The sequence below is a fragment of the Nicotiana tabacum genome, chromosome 1, assembly GCF_000715075.1.
Source record: "Nicotiana tabacum cultivar K326 chromosome 1, ASM71507v2, whole genome shotgun sequence".
Taxonomy (NCBI): Eukaryota; Viridiplantae; Streptophyta; class Magnoliopsida; order Solanales; family Solanaceae; genus Nicotiana; species Nicotiana tabacum.
The window spans coordinates 204,411,260-204,425,777 of record NC_134080.1 but is presented as its reverse complement, the minus strand read 5'-3'; the positions used below and the strand labels follow the sequence as shown (position 1 = coordinate 204,425,777).

The 14,518-nt window shown below is 37.2% G+C and overlaps 1 long non-coding RNA gene across 1 annotated transcript; it reads right to left on the bottom strand.

Annotated features, from left to right (window-relative positions):
• Positions 1-8,502: 8,502 nt before the first annotated feature.
• LOC142182108 (uncharacterized) lies at positions 8,503-13,806 on the bottom strand. Its single transcript, XR_012710999.1, has 2 exons — positions 11,048-13,806; positions 8,503-8,775 (listed from the first exon to the last, which is right to left on the bottom strand). It is a non-coding gene; the product is annotated as an uncharacterized LOC142182108 (long non-coding RNA).
• Positions 13,807-14,518: the final 712 nt, after the last annotated feature.

Here is a 14,518-nt window from a genome sequence, read left to right as displayed (position 1 = left end):
GATTGCCAAAACTTGAACTGTATTCCCTTGTTCTCCAAGTGGACCCCTAATTACCAAAACTTGAACTGTATTCCCTTGTTTTCCATGTGGGCGCCTGATTGCCAAAACTTGAACTGTATTCCCTTGTTCTCCAGGTGGGCGCCTGATTACTAAAACTTGAACTGTATTCCTTTGTTCTCTAGGTGGGCGCTTGATTACCAAAACTCGAACTGTATTCCCTTGTTCTCCAAGTGGGAGCGTGATTGCCAAAACTTGAACTGTATTCGATTGTTCTCCGGGTGGGTGCCTGATTGCCAAATCTTTTAACTGTATTCCCTTGTTCTCAAGGTGGGTACTTGATTGCCAAAACTTGAACTGTATTCCCTTGTTCTTCAAGTGAGCGCCTGATTGCCAAAACATGAACTGTATCCTTTTGTTCTCCAAGTGGGCGCCTGATTACAAAAACTCGAATTATATTCTCTTGTTCTCCAGGTGGGCGCCTGATTGCCAAAACTCGAACTATATTCCCATGTTTTCCAGGTGGGCGCCTAATTTGCAAAACTTATTCCCTTGTTCTCCAGGTGGGCTCCTGATTACCAAAACTTGAACTGTATTCCCTTGTTCTCCAGGTGGGCGCCTGATTGCTAAAATTTGAGTTGTATTCCCTTATTCTCCAAGTGGGCTCCTGATTACCAAAACTTGAACTGTATTCCCTTGTTCTCCAGGTGGGCGCCTGATTGCTAAAATTTGAGTTGTATTCCCTTATTCTCCAAGTGGGCTCCTGATTACCAAAACTTGAACTGTATTCCCTTGTTCTCCAGGTGGGCGCCTGATTGGAAAAACTTAAGCTGTATTCCCTTGTTCTCCAAGTGGGCGCTTGATTACAAAAACTCGAACTGTATTCCCTTGTTCTCCAGGTGGGCGCCTGATTGCCAAAACTCGAACTATATTCCCTTGTTTTCCAGGTGGGCGCCTAATTTCCAAAACTTATTCCCTTGTTCTTAAGGTGGGCTCCTGATTACCAAAACTTGAACTATATTCCCTTGTTGTCCAGGTGGGCACCTGATTGCCAAAATTTGAGTTCTATTCCCTTATTCTCCAGGTGGGCTCCTGATTACCAAAACTTAAAATGTATTCCCTTGTTCTCCAGGTGGGCGCCTGATTGCCAAAACCTGAATTGCATTCCCTTTTTCTCCATGTGGGCGCCTGATTACCAAAACTTGAACTGTATTCCCTTGTTCTCCAGGTGGGCGCCTGATTGCTAAAATTTGAGTTGTATTCCCTTCTTCTCCAAGTGGGCTCCTGATTACCAAAACTTGAACTGTATTCCCTTGTTCTCCAGGTGGGCGCCTGATTGGAAAAACTTAAGTTGTATTTCCTTGTTCTCCAAGTGGGCGCTTGATTACAAAAACTCGAACTGTATTCCCTTGTTCTCCAGGTGGGCGCCTGATTGCCAAAACTCGAACTATATTCCCTTGTTTTCCAGGTGGGCGCCTAATTTCCAAAACTTATTCCCTTGTTCTTAAGGTGGGCTCCTGATTACCAAAACTTGAACTATATTCCCTTGTTGTCCAGGTGGGCACCTGATTGCCAAAATTTGAGTTGTATTCCCTTATTCTCCAGGTGGGCTCCTGATTACCAAAACTTGAACTGTATTCCCTTGTTCTCCAGGTGGGCGCCTGATTGTCAAAACCTGAATTGCATTCCCTTTTTCTCCATGTGGGCGCCTGATTACCAAAACTTGAACTGTATTCCCTTGTACTCCAAGTGGGAGCCTGATTACAAAAACTTGAACTGTATTCCCTTGTTCTCCAGGTGGGCGCTTAATTGCCAAAACTTGAAATGTATTCCCTTGTTCTCCAGGTGGGCACCTTATTGCCAAAACTTGTTTTGTATTCCCTTGCTCTCCAGGTGGGTGCCTGATTGCCAAAACATGACCTGTATTCTCTTATTCTCCAGGTGGGCACCTGATTGCCAAAACTTGAACTTTATTCCCCTGTTCTCCAGGTGGGCGCCTGATTGCCAAAACTTGAACTGTATTCCCTTGTTCTCCAGGTGGGTGCCTGATTGCTAAAACTTGAACTGTATTCCCTTGTTATCCAGGTGGGCGCTTGATTGCTAAAACTTGAACTGTATTCCCTTGTTCTCCAGGTGGGCGCCTGCTTACAAAAACTCGAACTGTATTCCCTTGTTCTCTAGTTGTGTTCCTGATTGCTAAAACTTGAACTGTATTCCCTTGCTCTCCAGGTGGGCGCCGGATTGCCAAAACTTGAATTTTATTCCCTTGTTATCCTAGTGGGCGCCTGATTGCATAAACTTGAACTGTATTCCCTTGTTATCTAGGTTGGTGCCTGCCATTACAACAAAATAAACAAAACAAAAGATACTTTTCTGCCCCAGTTTGGTACTGGGAATATCTGTGAGTGTTAATTGAATCTTGTTATCAAAAGAGCTATAAGAACTCAAAAACTAAATCTCATTATGTAGGAGCACCTGAAAATTAAAATTAAATCTCATCTTAAGAATGAAAACTTCTGTGCTAGATTACATTTCCTAAAGTTAGAACTTACGCTAAATCTTGTTATCTATGAAGGTCTTCAAATTTAACTAGGTCCTATTATCCAGGTGGGTCCTGAGAACTTTTTAAAATTAAATCCCATTATCCAGGAGGGCCCTGAAATTTTTTAAATTAAATCTCATTATCCATGAGGGTCCTGAAAAGCTGAGAATGAACTTACCTGAGCCATGCTCTCCTCTTGGAGGATCTCTGCAGAATGAACAAAGTTTCTTGCCCTTGAACCATGCTTTCCTTATGGAGGGTTCCTGCAGATCGAACAGATTTTCTTTCCCCTTCTTAAACCGCCTTTGTGCTGACAAAATTTGGGCACGACACTTGAAAAATTCAAGCTTCCAAGCTTTGATTTGGACACAATTTTCGTCCCTGTTTCAAACAAAGAAAACTTGTGAGTTTATAAACATGGTGGTTGGTTTGTGGCCTTGGCCTTGAGGTCTATTGCTCCTTCACTTGCCATGATAACTTTGATTTTCACTTGGAAGACCTTACTTGTTATTGGTTAACCACTTTCTCTGTCAACCTTATCACAGAAAATACCTTTGATTCGTTCAAACCCAACACCCTCTATCTGTTGCATTGTTCATGAATTGACATACACCGAAATTTTGTATTTCACATGAATCCCAAAGCACGTTGATTGTTACCAACTCAGTGCGCTTGCTGTTCTTTCTTGACTTATGCCACTAGCATGGCCTTGAGGTTGTTGCTCCTTCACTTGCCATAATAATCTTTGATTCCCACTTGAAAAGCCTTGCTTGTTATTGGTTAACCACTTTCTCTGTCAACCTTATCACAGTAAATACCTTTGATCCGTTCAAACCCAACACCCTCTATCTGTTGCATTGTTCATGAATTGACATATACCGAACCTTTGTATTTCACATGAATCCCAAAGCACATTGATTATTACCAACTCAGTGCGCTTGCTGCTCTTTCTTTACTTATACCAGTTTGATGTGTTAGCCAGACCCCGCTTTGTGCAATTGGAAAGCTGGTGGCAAATTTTAAAGTCACTTCTTACTTGTTTAGACCAAAGAGACTCAGAAAGAGGAAGTAAACAAGACAAATGGAACAGAGTAAAGGACAATCGAAAGAGATGATTCCTAACAAGAAAACTACAAAGTAGAAACTTATCTGATGTGGATACCAACTCTAATGACCATGACATGCACCTTTGGATTCAGTGGCCTAATCTGTCGAGCAAGTCTGAGGTTCAACTCTTGTTATTCCCCCTAAACCGTGAAGCTTGGCTTCAATGCTCCGATTATCCAATCTGATTCACGCTCCTTATTCGACTTGTAGTGCCCGAATGGTTTTCACCATCAAGCATCTCTCATTTTATTCTTTTTCTCAACTCACCATCGCCTTATGGTGTTCGCGAAGGATTTCACCAATAAGACTCTCTCATTTTGTTCTTTTTCTTTTTATTTACTCTGACTCTGTAGATGACAAGGCCTTCACCATAGTAAGACATCATATGCTCCAAGCGTGTCTAACTCGGGACTCTCAAAGATTATTTGGGAGGTGTTTTTTGGACTGTAATATGACTTTTGGACAGGGTTAGAAAGAAAGGATATCATAAAGGCTCAAAATTACTAAAACAACAGGGCTAATTTATTTACAACTTTTGGAATCCATTTTAAAACTTTGCCCCAGTTTCTAAAGCAAGGGAATCTGATTCTTTTTTTTTCTTTTTTTAGAAGGAATTTCTAAGAAAGACTGCCCCACTTTCGACTTCGTGGGATTATGAAATATATTTTTTTTGTATGACTGAACCGTAAGGCTTCACACGTATCTTGTGGTGACAAAAATCAGGCCAAACGTAGTTCACAAGACTACTTTTGTTACTATTTTCCTTTTTCTTTTTCCCTTTTTTTTCTTTTTCTTTTTCTTTTTTTCTTTATCTCTATTTTCTCTTCTTTTTTGAATTTTCCTTTTAGAATAAACTTTCTAAAATAAACCTATGGGGACATGAATTTTTTTTTCCGTATGACACTAACTTGATTCCAAAAGAGGGGAGGTCAAAGAAATTGGTAAAAGCTCAAAAGAGTATCGAATGGTATAAGTGTATAGGTAGCTGAAAGAGGGCCTCCCAATGCCTGAAAATGTCAAGTACAACACATGCAACTTGAGGATGAAAACTAAAGATTATGCATAATATTTCTTTTGCGGCTTCGGCATTGATATCGTTGATATGCCTTCCACTTTTCTTTAGCGCCTTGTCAAGTACAGAACCCTCGTTGGGTGATTCCCTCTTCACAATGGATATCCTCTATCAATTCGGAGAAAACTTTCTTGACTTTATCTTGTAACTTGAGATGCACTTGAACTCAAAGTTGCTTGCTTCAAATTATCCGGGATGCACTCTCCTTTAATGAATTCTTATCATTCTATTAACTTCCCAAATTATCCGCCCCAGTTTCACACAGTTCGGGTTTCAAATGATCACAAAATGTCCAAATTTGTACTTATTGCCCTCAAGTGTCCCTATCATCTTCAAAATTGTTTCATTGCCTCATGACTAAACTAACTTTTAAAACCAGACTGGGAATTACGCGTGCATATCATGTCACTAGAATCAGCATGAAAAGAACTATAAAGGAAAAGAGGACTAAACAAAAAATGACTAGAAATAACAGAAAACAGAAAATTGCATTAGACAAACGGTGAAAGGTTTGAACAATGAAACGAGCAAACTAAATTGGTGTTACAACCCTGGAACAAACCTAGATAACACTAAATGAGTCACTACGACTAAACGAACTAGACAAAAATAAAAGGATAGAAGGTTTTGAGTCACAAGACAATATCCGGATTACAACCCTGAAATAATCCGGACAACAGAAATGACAATAAAATAAACCACCAGAAACTCCTCCCCCGCTAACCAAGAAAAGAGCATCTTTCCAATCACCAATCTCGGCATCTTAGCCACTGAGTTTCGCATCAACATTACTAGGGACTTCACAAGTCTCCATCACATTGACCTTAGCGAATTGCTTTTGGGTCACTTTTGCCAACTCGTTCTTAGGATCAACTTCTGGAATCGAAACTAATAGCGCTGAAAACTTTGCAGCAAGTGGCCTTCCAAGGAACTCAGAAGAGTTTTCATATTCAATTTCAACATAAGTCATGCCCACCTTATGCGTCTCATTATGAGCAGGAAATAGACTTTGGATCGTATCTGCTGCATTTGGATTTTGCACGGTAATGGCACCTGCATCTACAAGCTTCTGGACTGCTCTTTTCAAATTCCAACACTTTTCGATGTTGTGCCCCGGGGCATTAGAGCAATATGCGCACCTTTGAGAATAATCAAAATTCTTTGGAAGGGGGTTCGGCATTTTAATCTGAATCGGCTTCAACATGCCTAATTGCCTCAATCCTTGGAACAAATTGGCATATGATTCTCCAATAGGAGTGAAAGACTTTTCTCTTTGTTGCTGCCTTCTCATTTTAAACTCCAGCTTGGGTTGGAACCTCTTTTAGGTAGGTGGTTAATATGCTTGAGGAGGCGGATAAGATATTTATAGAGGTGGTGTAGTCCATTGCGGGTCTCGTAGGTATAGAGCATATGGCGGTGCATTGTAGATAGAGTATTGGGAAAGCAAGGTATGACCTTGGGGATTTTGTGGAGGAAAGTAGCATTGGTGAGGATTATCTAGAGTACGAGGAGATTCATGGGGTGAGAATTGAGGTTGAAAGCATCTAGCAAGAATGCCCACTGGATCCTGTCGTTGGCGGGGCTTAATAACATCATTTCTACTAATCGGAGAATTGACCCAAGCAACTTGTTTGTTCCATCTGAACCAAAACTCCCTAAATCCTTCCTTGGGTTTCTTTTCCATCGGAGATAGGGAGGAGCAGTCTGAGATAATGTCTACATTGTACTGATAGTGCTGAACAAAATCTCGAGCCAGGTCACCCCATACATGCCACTTACTAGCATCTTGACGAGTATGCCATTCCAAGGCTGCCCCAGCCAGGCTCTCCCTGAAATGCGCCATTAACATCTCATCTTTCCCGCCAACACCTCTCATTTCGCTGTAATAACCCCTCAGATGGGCTACTATATTTCCATGCCCGTCATACAAATCAAACTTTGGCATCTTAAACCCAGCAGGCAACTGGACGTTGGGAAATAAGCACAAGTCATTGTAAGACACGCTCATCTGGCTCCCTATCCCTTGCATGTTTCTTACAGACTGCTCTAAGATTTTCACCTTCCTAGATATCTCATCTTGCTCCACCGTCTTAACAGGCTTTTCAGTTTCACCGGGAGGTTCAAAATTAGGAGCGTAAGAATATGGATTCGAGACCATAAAAGTTGGTTTTGGAGCACGGTGTTGGGCCTCGGGGATTTTGAACACATTCCTGCTAGAGGATTGAGGAAAGGTAGCTGGTGGATGAGCTACAAAAACATGAGTGGTCAAAGGAGCGGGATATGAGGTGGTTTTGGCGGGTGGTGTGTGAAAAGGTTGTGGGGAGATATCCTAGACTTGTGAAAGTGGCGGAATGGTGACAAGGCTTTCAGTGTAGGTAATGGGAACTGATGGTGGAGGACGCCCACTAATTCAGGCTTGGTATATTTCGTACTCTGTCCTTTCAACCTTAAGACCTCTTCTTTCAACTCAGATTCTGATTCAACAATTCCCTTAGACTGATCAATAACCCATGTGTCCAAGTCTTTGCTAGCCATGACTACCTTGCTCTTTGACCTTGTGTTGTATGGATGAGTTACTTAAAAACCACAAACCAACCACCCTTCTGCTCAATAAAGATAACAAAAGGAACTAAATGGGGTCATCCTGTTACCATTTGGGCATTCAACAGCTAAAAATATCACATTGTGTGCAATGCACCTAGCATTTAGCGGTTCTAGAATGACTTCGAGGGTCACAAGGTCACTTGGCATCATCCCAATTTGTTCATTTCAATCTTCTCTTTTCTTTCTTTTCCAGCACTTCTTGGCTTGCTCATTTTCCTTCCTCTTTTTCTTCTAATTATCACTCTTTTCTTTCCTCTCATTTCTCACATCCCATAATTTCACCTCTCTTTTTTCTTTTTTTTTTTCCTTTTTTTTTTCTTTTAACTTAAAAAAAATAATTCGATCGAACCCTATGTAGGTTGTCTACGTATCATGTTCCACATGATTTAGATCTTTGCGTAGTTCGGGCATATCGGGAATAAAGTAAACAAACTAACGTTCTCATTTTCTTTTTCTTTTTTTTTCTTTTTTGTTTATTACCTTAATGACTACTCTAATGAAAAAGGAGAAATAAAAGAAGCAAATTTTTTTTTTTTGAATTTTATATACTTAATATTCTATAACCTATTCTAAACTCAAGCTTAAACGAGCATATATCTTTTCCTTTTTTTTTAAACAAATACTCTATGAGTAATTATTAAGGAAAAACCCTAGAAGAGAAAAAATATTTTTTGATTCTTTTTTTTAGGAAGAGAATCTAATAATAAACCAAAGAAAAAATATTTTGAATTTTCATTTAATATCCTTGAAGAAAGATTTCTAAACGAGAAATGAACAAGATAAAAAAATATTTTTAGATTTCAGTTTTTCATTACCTAAAAGAGAAATTCGAAGGATAAACAAAAGATAAGGTGTGTTTTTTTTCTCTATGTACAATGTCCTAAAGTTCCAATTAAAATAAAATATTTTTTTGTTTTTGCTTTTTTTTAATTTCTCAAAGAAGAACCTCAAAAGAAAATCTTTTTGGATTTTTGGAATTAATATCTTAAATAAAACTTTAAAAGAGGGACTCAATGAAAATTCTTTTTTTTTTTTTGAATTTTTAGTCTTAATATACTAAAGGAATATAAAAGCAATTTTTATTTTGAGTTATAGATATTAAACTCCTTAGGAAAACTACCTCAAATATTTTTTTATTTCTAGAATTGGTATTCTAAAGAAAACTTCTAACGAAAATATAAAATGTAAAATCTCTTTTTTTTTGGATTTTTGAGTTATAACACACTTTTTCAAATGCAAAATAGAAAGTACAATAACAAAAAACTCGACATTACTGTACAAAACTAGAAGGTGAAAAACAGACATAAAAAATAAAAACATAAAAAAATAGACTCAAAATATAAAAAAATATAAAAAATTTCCTTAAGCCACTTCTGAAACTCCTGAATGAGCGATCCTGACTAGATGGTCTTGGGCGTCTGTCATGCTCAAACTCCGGTAAGTAAATCTACACCTGTACGAGAAAATTAAGACCAAATAAAGTTAAAGACCTAGAATGCTATGTGAGATAACAACCCTTCCTGTTGGACACATGCAAGACATGATTGTGACTATTTTTCTAAAATTAACCTATGTGGCTAAAAGTGGCTAACAATACAAGATTTGGCTAAGACCCCGCGAAGCCAAGAACCTAAATTCACTAGGAAGACCAAACCCTATGTGGGTTCCTTACGTATCACGCCCCGAAAGACGAGAATCAGGTATGTGTAGTTTGGGCAGATTGGATACGGGCAAGAATTAAAAAACAACAACTAATTTAGAGAAAATATATTTTTATCTCTTTTTTTTTAAAGAAAATGATGGAACATGTAAACTCTTTTTGTATTTTTCTTTTCCTTTTTTTTGATTTTTTTTTGAAAATGATGAGAAAGTGCAAAATCTTTTTAGATTTTTCATTTTTTTTCTTTTTCTTAAAAATGTGAAAGAAAAACATAATTGGGCCCTACTTGCTTTATTTTTACACTTCGCCCTCTTTTTTCTCATTTATCCTCAACCATCAGTGGTCCGCCAAATGACCCCTTTTACCCTTGAAGATTGCAACATGTAGTACATAGAATGCATCAGGATGGTCTTTTATTTTTTGGGTACCTGTCCTAGACCGACTCAACCCCTGTGTTGAATCCCCAAAGTCAAATTCACATAATGCAAACAAACGTTCCTAGTAGGGATCCGGCAAGAGGCTGAGTTATTCTAGGTTTAAAACCTGGGTGTATTGTTCTAGACCTAGCTTACCCGAGCGGACAACTCAAGCTTGGGGGAAGGGCAGTGTGCCGGTAACCAAAAGATCATCCGGTTTTGCAACTTGTCCGAACCTCGTTCTAAATTGGGATATGACACTAACAGAAAAGAATTCACGCCAGCGTGCACTTTCCAAAGATTAGAAGAGGGGTTTCGTAGCAGTTTATATACAGTTCAGATAATATCAAAGCGATAAAGAGCAACATTTAGCACATTAGGCCCAAACATGTAAATAAAATCAGATAATAAATAGAAGCCAAATATAACAATTATTCTAAGCTCGAATTCTTGAACCCTGAACCAGAAGTTCTGGGTTCTTTTCCCTAGCACAGTCGCCAGTGCTGTCACACCTCCTTTTTTCCTACCCCCGGAAGGGTATAAGGGTGTTTTTTCAATTTAAGTGACAATCGAAACGGGATTAATTATTAGATTCAAAGTCGCAACTTGGGATAATTTATGGTGTCCCAAGTCACCGGTTAAAATCCTGAATCGAGGAAGTTAACTCTATTTACGGTCTGCGAACACAAAAATCTGGGTAAGGAATTCTGTTAACCCGGGAGAAGGTGTTAGGCATTCCCGGGTTCTGTGGTTTTAGCACGGTTGCTCAACTATTATTATTGGCCTATTTATCTGATTTTAAAATATTTTTGGATCCTATGTGCATTTTATTCCTTTTAAACCGCTTTTAATAATCCAATTATTATGCAACTAATTATTTGATTACACGTTGCGAATCATGTCAGGGGAACCGTACCCACGATTCACAACATGTTTATTTTATTGATAAGATTAAATTGTGGCCGGATCACATAAATGTAGCCCCAGATTTTAGAGATTAAGGATCACTACTACGTCACGGGAACCATACCCGTAGCTATGACAATTATTCAATTAATGCGCCTAAAGCAAACTACGAAAGTTCACGGTATTTTCTACACTAGTTAAGATATCGATATGAGGGCCATAGACTAAGTTATTGGATGGCACACCTCAATTTTATTAACGAAAAAGCATTCAACTAAGGATGTTCATACTAAAGAAACTAATTTGAATTAAGTGTCACAACCATGCCATGGGAACCATACCCGTAATTGTGATGATTTAATTACGTGTTTATATAAAGGTTACATTTCCTAATCACTTTATTGAAATAGTTTCATCTACAATAATCCCAAATCAATTATAAATCATAACTTAATAAACTTCTAAAAAAATCAAATTACCAGCCAGCCTATTCATGTCATTGGTCAACAAATCATTAATACTCGTAACGGCAGCAAACTTCCATGAACATCCATTTATCCATGATGCAAACATGAAGCTTATAAACCAAAATATCACACCATACCTTCAGATGCACAATGATAATATAATTAATCACAACTTGATATGCTCTATATGCACGAAATAATACCCGAATTTTGCAACTAATAATCTAATGATAAACAAATAAGAAATAACAATATAAAATTGAACAGAAAACTTACTGTTTACCAAACAGATACTCATTTGAATTCTTTCCAATCCCATTTCATTCAAACAACATTTAATTAGCACGTTTCTATTAGCAGAAGTATAGGCAAAATCAATCCATTTCTGCCTCAACAGAGCCACCTCTTGTTGCGTTGTAGAAGCGGACACCATTGCTCGAAACCAAAATGACCTCAATCAAAACTCCATCGGATTCCATGGCTTTTAAAATCGAAAGCACAAGAACAAGAGAAACTATGGAATGAAAATAAGTAGGATTTGAATCCGAAATCAAACTTCGAATTTCCTTATACGTTGTTGTTGTATTTGTCTCCTTAGTTCGTCCCTCTTTGATCTGTTTTTGTGTTTTCTTTGCTGTGTTTTAGCCAGGTGAGATCGACGGTTGAAGAAGAAGGAGTCATGGTGGTCGTGTAGCAGATGGGTGGTTGGCATTGCGGAGAAGAGGAGGCTGGTTTTTCCGGTCTGGTGAAGGATGTTCAAGGCGGAAGAGAAGATGTTGTTGCTTCTCTGTTTTTTGTGGTGAAGAAGATGAGTCTGATGGGGTGTGTCGAAAGGGACCTCTGTGTTCAGCCGCTGATCTTAAGGGTCTGGTGAAGAAGAAAACCTTCAGGGGGGCGGGTTTTTAGGATGAAAACGGCGGATCCATTCTCTAGCTCTTAGGGTCTATTTTTTGTGTTTTTTCTTGACCGATTAGTCTTAGGTCTACGGGTACTCTTATGCTTAGGGATTTTTAGGGGTATTGGGCTTGGGTCATTATAGGCTAGGCCCGAAAATTAGGCCTAAAAAAATGGGTTGTTTGAGCCCAAATTTTATTCTTTCTCCGTAAACAAGACTAAAAATACGCCCTCATTTACCTATTAATCCTACTTAAGTAAAATAACTATTAAGATAAGACTAATCATTAAAACAAACCTATTTTTTTAGTATTTTCAAATATCATATTAAAATAAATATAAGTACTATTTTTTATTTTATTTTTTAGTTTTACGAAAGGTATATAAACGAAAAGCAACTAAAAAGAAGAAATATTTTTGTAATTTTCATTTTTTGATAAAATAAAGTAAAAGAGTTAAAACTAATTGAAATATCAATATTATGCCTAAACTAAATATTTTACGCTAAAATGGGTGAAATCTCGGGGATGGTCAAAAATCACATGTCTACACACATAAACTATTGACTACACATTCTCCTCTGAAAAAATTAATTTATTGTGGTTAAGCAAATCCTTAAATAAACTTATAAGCCATGTCTAGTATTTGCACTCTCCATCAATGATGTTAATAATTTTATTTCTTTCTTCAGAGCAAAGTGTCAAAACAGAGCATGTCAAAGAAAATTAAGTACTCGTCAAATTTTCCCAATTTCATAACTAGACAAGTTTCAGTCAAACACGCCAAACAAATGGAAAATCAGTAAAATTCACAAGAAAATTGCATCACAGACTAGTATATAAACTAGCTCACAAACATCTTCCGTTAATGAAATAAGGAGGAGTAGGGGTGTTCATGGTTCGGTTTGGATCGATTTTTCCCTAAAAAGAAACCAAATCAAGTAAGTCGGTTTTTCAAATATTAGAACCAAACCAAACCAGTTAAATCGGTTTTTTCTCGATTCGGTTTATGTCGGGTTTTGTCGGTTTTTTGATTTTTCCGGTTATTTATCGGTTTTTCTTAAATATAAGACATACACTACCAAACACATATTCAGGCAACCACATTTTCAACGTAACACTATCAAATCAATTGCCCTTTGAGAAATCTATTATTTACCAAGATATATTGATGATAATTTAATCAAATAGTGATGAATAATTTAAAGACTCAATTAAAAATATATTATTTTTAACACGAAATGGATTCTTACACTTAACAAAAGAAATCTACCAATCAAGCTAGAATGTAAAGGTAAAGAACTATAATAAAAGTGCAAACTATTAACATTTACCATAATTTTTTTGAAACTTTGTATAAAAATATACATATATATAAGTGTGAAATAACTAATCCTATAGTCGGTTTGGTTCGGTTTTTTCGGTTTTCTTTCTGAATAAAACCAAAACCAAACCAAATTTGATCGGTTTTTAAAATTCAAAACCAAAACCAAACCAAACCAAAAAGTATCGGTCTTTTTTGTCCGTTTGGTTCGATTTTCGGGTTTTTATGAACACCCCTAAGGAGGAGTAAAAAGATGAACCTGTCAAAACTTTCAATTAATTCTTCGGCGAATTATAGCAGTTAAAATGAGCGACGACAGCGAAATACGACCAGAAAACTCGAATAGCAACTCCACAAAATCGAACACCCTCTACGACTTTCAAATCGATACCCATGGCTGATCGGGTCTGGACTCCGCTGAACGAGTATTGGAGAAATGGCTGCATATGTCTATTTCGGAAAGGACCGAAAGTGAAAGTGACAAATTGGACTTGAAACTACTAAGAGCTTACAACGAAGAAGAAAGGGATGGTGGGTTTTTGCTGTTTCTAAATTCCGATTTTGAACCTAAGCACTTCGAAGCCAATTGAGCAAAGCTTCCCAAAGACCCATGGCTAACGCGAGGTCGAAAACGAGAACGAGAGAGATCTGTAAAAATGTCAATATAGCCAATTTCTCTCTCTTACACCCACAATGTTGCTGTCAATTTTTCTTTATGCAATTGAACCTTAGGGAAATTTTTAGTGCTAAATCTGAGAATCGTCTATCCCCTTTGCCAAAAATGGAGATGGCTTTTCTTTATAGTGTAGCTGCTCCATTCCTTTTCGTCTCGGTTTTTTTTTAAGTCAACGATTTAGGAATTATTTTATAGGGGTAAGAATTAGGTTAGGTCAAATGAAAATACGTATAAGCTCAATGTTTTGGGCTATCTAAAATTGGGCCTTTTCAATTAAGACCAAACAAAATTAGCCTCAAATTTCATATTCTTTATTTAAAAAGGACCGAAAATACTACACCATTTACTAATTAATTCTACTTAAGTAAAATAATTATTAGAATAAAAATAACCGTTAAAACAAACCTATTTTTGGTATTTTTCAAATATCATACTAAAAGATAAAAAATGGAAAAATTATTATACAATTAAAATAATATTCTTGAAAATAAAGTGAAACTATTTTTATTTTTGAATTTTATGTAAGGTAGATAAATTAAAAGTAACTAGATAAAATATTATTAGCTAAATAAAAGAAAATATTTTTGTAATTTTTATTTTTTCGATAAAATAAAGTAAAAAAGTCAAAACTATTTAAAATAGCGATACTAAACCAATATTTGAGCTAAAATGTATGAAATCTCGGGGAGGGTCAAAAATGACATATCTACACATAAGCGCGTAGCATGCCCTCCAATATCTGAATAGTGCGCTCGGATTATCCGTCCGTCTGAGGGTGAAATGTTGTGCTCAACTCAACCTGGGTGCCCAACTCTCGTTGTATTGCTCTCCATAACTGTGATGTAAACTGCATG